The 7,287-nt window shown below is 23.8% G+C and overlaps 2 non-coding genes across 2 annotated transcripts; both read left to right on the top strand.

Annotated features, from left to right (window-relative positions):
• The first annotated feature begins 343 nt into the window (after nt 1-343).
• Nucleotides 344-462, top strand: LOC123304012. Its single transcript, XR_006536073.1, has one exon. It is a non-coding gene; the product is annotated as a 5S ribosomal RNA (ribosomal RNA).
• A 6,359-nt stretch (nt 463-6,821) lies between these two features.
• LOC123304011 lies at nt 6,822-6,940 on the top strand. Its single transcript, XR_006536072.1, has one exon. It is a non-coding gene; the product is annotated as a 5S ribosomal RNA (ribosomal RNA).
• The last annotated feature ends 347 nt before the right edge of the window (nt 6,941-7,287 follow it).

The following is a 7,287-nucleotide window of genomic DNA, read 5'->3' as shown; positions in this document are numbered from 1 at the left end:
TCTGTTACTTTAATAATATATTGAAATATTTCATTATTTTTGCTAAAAAATGAAAATAACATAGGCCTTAATACAGGCCACAAATTAATATTTGATAAGAGTAAATTATTTTTTGTATAAATATTTTATAAAATAATAGTTAAGAAACATTTGCCACAGTCAGTACCACGGATGGGTGGCCACTTGAGAATACTGTGTGCGGTTGCATTTTTATTTAAAATATATGGTATAATAAATAAGTATATATTTAAATTGATTACTTCATTGAAAATTTTAATAATATACTTTAATATTAATGATATTTATGAAAAATATATATTTGTAAAAATTTTCATTTATTACTGGCAACAGCCATACCACGTTGAAAACACCGGTTCTCGTCCGATCACCGAAGTTAAGCAACATTGGGCACAGTCAGTACTTGGATGGGTGACCGCTTGGGAACACTGTGTGCGGTTGCCTTTTTATATTAAAAATATAAATTATTTTTCTTCTTTTCTTTTTTTTTACACACCATATATAAATATATGTTATTTAGAAATGTAAACCTTTTATATTATTCGTCAACAAATAAATATTATTTTTTGTATAAAATTTTATTGCATTTATAACTCATATCATGGTTACTTTAAAGCGAGAAGTTTTTTTAATATTTCAAATGAATATAAAATAATATAAATTTTATGAAATTTATTTATTTTTAGAAATAGCAATCGCTTATAATTATAACAAAATTTTAATAATGTTTAATTTTATTTCAATAATTTATATATATATATATATATATATATATTTTTTAATAAAAATAATATACTCTTATTTAATAATATATGTTGGTCCTATATATAGGACCGAAAATATTTCTTATTTGTTTTTTTTTTTTTTTAAATTGTCATTTAAAACGCTTATGCACGTTCTCCACGAATACGTCTTGCCAATTGTATATCCTTAGGCATAATTGTAACACGCTTTGCATGAATTGCGCATAAATTGGTATCTTCAAATAAACCTACTAAATAGGCTTCACTAGCTTCTTGTAATGCCATAACAGCTGAACTTTGGAAACGTAAATCGGTTTTAAAATCTTGTGCAATTTCACGTACTAAACGTTGGAATGGTAATTTACGAATTAACAATTCAGTACTTTTTTGATAACGACGAATTTCTCGTAAAGCTACTGTACCAGGACGATATCTGTGTGGTTTTTTTACTCCACCAGTTGCTGGTGCACTTTTACGTGCAGCTTTCGTTGCTAATTGTTTTCTTGGTGCTTTACCACCAGTTGATTTACGTGCAGTTTGCTTGGTTCTAGCCATTTTCAAATAATAATGTTTTTACAAAAAAACACACAATTTTAAAAATTATATTCGACAATTTGATACTACAAAGTCAAATGTTTAAATGCGAAATAAATGTGTTGTATTTATATTTATATGAAATTTCAAAATTTTTGTTGTCATATCCTATTGGATAGCTATCAGAGTATGGACTAATCAAATTGTATAGGCGTGGCTTAAAAAATCTTTAATGCTTTATATAAAAAGGCACAATTGTACCGGCGCTCACATACATTACAATACTTGTGAGGTTAACACACGTGTTATCCGTTCGTTAAAATATTGTAAATAATTTTTTATTAAAATGACTGGCAGAGGAAAAGGTGGAAAGGGTCTTGGAAAAGGGGGTGCAAAACGTCATAGAAAAGTTTTGCGTGATAATATCCAAGGTATTACAAAACCTGCAATTCGTCGTTTAGCACGACGAGGTGGAGTAAAACGTATCTCTGGTTTAATTTATGAAGAAACACGTGGTGTACTTAAAGTATTCCTTGAAAATGTTATTCGGGATGCTGTTACATATACTGAACACGCAAAACGTAAAACAGTTACAGCTATGGATGTTGTATATGCATTAAAACGACAAGGTCGTACTTTGTATGGTTTTGGAGGTTAAGAAAATATAATAATTTACTTAAAATATTTAGTAAATTTATTAAAGAATATTTAATACATCCGATAAATTTAAACAGGCTTTCCTTTTTGGGAAGCCACTAATTTTATTTATATAAGAGTAAATAAATTTGTTAATAAATATAACATATTATATAATTTGTTTACAACAAATTATTTTGTTTATAACATACATTACCAAATATTTTTATTTATTTTTTTTTTTTTTATTGTAATATATCTGCAATAATAAATTATAATTTGTATATTATCTATTTTATTTTACAATAACTTATTGAATTTTTGAAAAAATTTTATTATAAATTAATATACTATTATATTTTTTATATATACAAGTTAAGAGTAACAAGTATCGATAGGAGATTATCGAATTTATAACTAATAAAACATTTCGCCTTAATCAAAGAAAATAAAGATTTTGCTATACCATTTTTTATACTTTGCAATAAATAATTTATTATTAAATTTTTATTATTTCATTTATTTTTTAAAATTATTAAAAATATTTTTCTAATAATTATAAGCGTACATAAACAAGTAGTAAATGTAAAATGAAAATAATAAAGGTAATGTAATGCATTTGCATTACACTGATTTACGATATATATTCCGCGATATCCTTTATTATATTTAAAATTAATAATATTGATATACTAATAATAGATATATTCAAGCTATTAATATATAAAATTTTATATTAAATATGATATTAATAATTGTTTATTTTATTTTTTTGTATATATAAAAATAATTTACTCTTATTTAAAAAATTTGATGGCTCTCTTAAAAAGAGAGCCGTTTTTATATGTTGATGTATTTTTATGTTATCAATTAAATAATATTTTCGATTTATTTATTTTGAACTTGTATATTTTGTAACAGCTTTAGTACCTTCACTAACAGCGTGCTTTGCCAATTCACCAGGTAATAATAATCGAACTGCGGTTTGAATTTCCCGACTTGTGATTGTTGAACGTTTATTATAATGTGCTAAACGTGATGCTTCAGCAGCAATACGTTCAAAAATATCATTAACAAAACTGTTCATGATACTCATAGCTTTACTAGAGATACCAGTATCAGGATGCACTTGTTTTAATACTTTGTAAATGTAAATTGCATATGATTCCTTGCGCTTCCTCTTCTTTTTCTTATCACTCTTTGATATATTTTTTTGAGCTTTGCCAGCTTTTTTTGCTGCTTTTCCACTTGTTTTTGGTGGCATTGTTACAAACAATTAATATACACAGATAGTTACAGAACACCAGTCAGTATATGTATGAGCGTGTCGTGTATACAACTAGCGTATTATATACGCGAAGATGGATATAACAATAAAAATGAATACTACTCTCTGATTGGCTAAAAATAATACTATAAGGTGATTGGTTTATTTTTAAAGTTTTATATTTTATAAATATTATAAATTAAAATACCCAAATAACATTTTAAACATTTATGTTACAATCCCCGTAACGTACACATCTGTGTGATTATATTTACAAAAAAAAATATTAATTAAATAAATTTATTCGCTATGTCTGGACGAGGTAAAGGTGGTAAAGTAAAGGGAAAGGCAAAGTCAAGATCAAGCCGAGCAGGATTACAATTTCCTGTTGGAAGAATTCACAGATTATTACGAAAAGGAAATTATGCTGAACGAGTAGGTGCTGGTGCCCCAGTATATTTGGCTGCTGTTATGGAATATTTGGCTGCAGAAGTTCTCGAGTTAGCTGGTAATGCTGCCCGTGATAACAAAAAAACACGTATCATTCCACGTCATTTACAATTGGCAATTCGTAATGATGAAGAATTAAATAAATTATTATCTGGTGTAACAATTGCTCAAGGTGGTGTATTACCAAACATTCAAGCAGTGTTATTACCAAAGAAAACTGAAAAGAAAGCATAAATTAAAAACATTGCATTAATTTTTATAATAATAATACATCGATCATAGGCCTTTTAATAAAAGGCCACAAATTTATTTAAAATAAGAGTAAAAATTATTTTTATAAATAATATATTATAATATTTTTTTAAAGAATCAATTTAAATAATTATAAATTAATGATTCTTTTTTTTTTTTTCTTTTTTTATATGTTATTATGGAAATAATTCATCATATTATGATGACATTTAGGTAACATATTATAAGAATATTCATAAAATATTATCAAAATAATATTGTATTATGATGATATTTAGACAAAATATTATAAGAATATACACAAAATATTATCAAAATAATATCATTAGATAACAAAACTGTTCATGATACTCATACCTTTACTAGAGATAAAAGTATCAGGATGCACTTGTATTAATACATATTATCACAAACATCACAAAATATTTTTTAAAAGGAAAAATTTTTAAAATTATTATAAAATTTGATTGAATTAAATTTCAATTTATTTTTTTAATAATTAAAGAAAAAAAAAAAACAAAGCATATAAACTTTCTATTGAAAATGTTATTTTAAACTAGATGGCCAAGTGAACTTCGTTACACAAACAATATATGACGTATTCGTTATTTAAATAATCAGTATCCTTTGATATTATATCAATACGTTACTCTCTTCTTTTGATACATATTAATAAAATTTCAATTTATAAGATTTTATGTCAATTATATAAATAATATTATAAATTTTCTAAATACATAAGTTAAGTAACAAAAAATTTGAATAACAAGATAAATTTATATATTATGTTTTAATACTCGATACTATAATATATCGCATCCGTTACCAATTATTCGGTATCCTTTGATTTATACACAGAATGAACTAAAAATATATATCAAATTTATTTTATTTATTTATATATTTAATATTATTATTATTATTTTATATTACAAAGTTTCTTAACGAAGCTTACAATGATTTCTCATATCGTACTTAACAAAATTATTTAGATCATATAAAATTTAAATTGTTAAAAAATTTGTATATTTATTATTATTATTATTTATTTTTATTAAAATTACATAACATAAAATTAATAATATTTTAATAATTATATAAATTAATTCTTATTTAAAATAATCTTATATTAATCTCAACAAATACTCTAATAATATATTTTGTCATAAATTTTTTTATATTTAAAATAAATATTATAATATATAAATACTTATATCAGTATAAAATTTCTTTATATAATTATGAAAAAATTAATTTAATAGTTAATTATTGATATTAATGCATAAATAAAAGTATTTTCTAATGAAATATATTTTGTCAATGTTCGATTAACACATTTCATAATAATACGTTTTCATTATTGACAAAAAAAGTTTTTCTAAAAATGAAATCTTATACTATAATATATATATTTATATATTAAATTTTTTAATTATTTATATACTAATAATTTATAATAAATCGATATTAAATAAAAAATAAAAATATATACTTTTTAAGTTTACCTTAAAAATATTATTGTTTTGTATGATTGAAATAATTAATATTAAACTATGTTTATTAATAATTGTTAATAAAAAAATTAAATATATTTTAATTTATAAAATAAATATTATTATTAAATTTATAATTTATTATTTTATATATTATAGAAATTGAAAAAATAAATCATGTTTACTACGACAGTAAATTAGAAATACTATTTAATTTTTATGTGTTTTCTACATGGTACTTTGACTTACATAGGGACTTATATTATTGTGAATAATGATATAATTGAAAACCTTTATTTTTTATTTGATAGAATTATTATATTTTATCATTTAAATATTTATAATAAATACATTATTTTTATAAAGTAAAAAAATATGGCCGAAGAAAATTCTACAGCTGTTGCAGCAACTGCGGTTACTGCTGCTTCTACAACACCAACAAAAAAAGCAACAGCTTCTGGTGCTAAACGTACAAAACAACATTCAAAACCAACACATCCACGTACATCAGAAATGGTTGTTAACGCAATTAAAAATTTAAAAGAACGTGGTGGTTCATCATTACAAGCAATTAAAAAATATTTAGCTGCAAATTATAAAGTGGATTCTGATAAAATTTCACCATTTATTAAAAAATATTTAAAAGCTGCTGTAACTGAGGGAGCCTTGGTACAAACTAAAGGTAAAGGTGCATCTGGTTCATTCAAATTGGCTGCTTCCGCTTCATCTAATTCTTCAGCTAAATCAAAAGTATCCAAAAAAGAAAGTGGAGCAAAAGGTTCAGCAAAGAGTGCTAAAAGTAAACGGGCACCAAAAGAAAAGAAAGCCACAACTACATCATTGGCAGCCAAAAAGCCTAAAGCAAAAAAAGCGACTCCATCATCATCAACTGCTGCTAAAAAAGTTACTGCAAAATCATCAGCGGCATCAAAAAAAGCACCAGTTAAAGCAAAACCAGCAAAAAGTACAAAATCCGCTGCCAAAAGTAGCCCTGCTCGTAAACCGAAAGCACCAAAAGCTAAGAAAGCTTCTGTTGCCAAATCATCTCCTACAAAAATTAAAAAAGCAGCACCAAAAAAGAAATGATCTGTTACTTTAATAATATATTGAAATATTTCATTATTTTTGCTAAAAAATGAAAATAACATAGGCCTTAATACAGGCCACAAATTAATATTGATAAGAGTAAATTATTTTTTGTATAAATATTTTATAAAATAATAGTTAAGAAACATTTGCCACAGTCAGTACCACGGATGGGTGGCCACTTGAGAATACTGTGTGCGGTTGCATTTTTATTTAAAATATATGGTATAATAAATAAGTATATATTTAAATTGATTACTTCATTGAAAATTTTAATAATATACTTTAATATTAATGATATTTATGAAAAATATATATTTGTAAAAATTTTCATTTATTACTGGCAACAGCCATACCACGTTGAAAACACCGGTTCTCGTCCGATCACCGAAGTTAAGCAACATTGGGCACAGTCAGTACTTGGATGGGTGACCGCTTGGGAACACTGTGTGCGGTTGCCTTTTTATATTAAAAATATAAATTATTTTTCTTCTTTTCTTTTTTTTTACACACCATATATAAATATATGTTATTTAGAAATGTAAACCTTTTATATTATTCGTCAACAAATAAATATTATTTTTTGTATAAAATTTTATTGCATTTATAACTCATATCATGGTTACTTTAAAGCGAGAAGTTTTTTTAATATTTCAAATGAATATAAAATAATATAAATTTTATGAAATTTATTTATTTTTAGAAATAGCAATCGCTTATAATTATAACAAAATTTTAATAATGTTTAATTTTATTTCAATAATTTATATATATATATATATATATATATATTTTTTAATAAAAATAA

The sequence above is a fragment of the Chrysoperla carnea genome (assembly GCF_905475395.1).
Source record: "Chrysoperla carnea chromosome X unlocalized genomic scaffold, inChrCarn1.1 SUPER_X_unloc_178, whole genome shotgun sequence".
NCBI classification, from domain to species: Eukaryota; Metazoa; Arthropoda; class Insecta; order Neuroptera; family Chrysopidae; genus Chrysoperla; species Chrysoperla carnea.
Note: the sequence above shows the minus strand (reverse complement) of the source record. Positions and strands in the feature narration are given on the sequence as shown.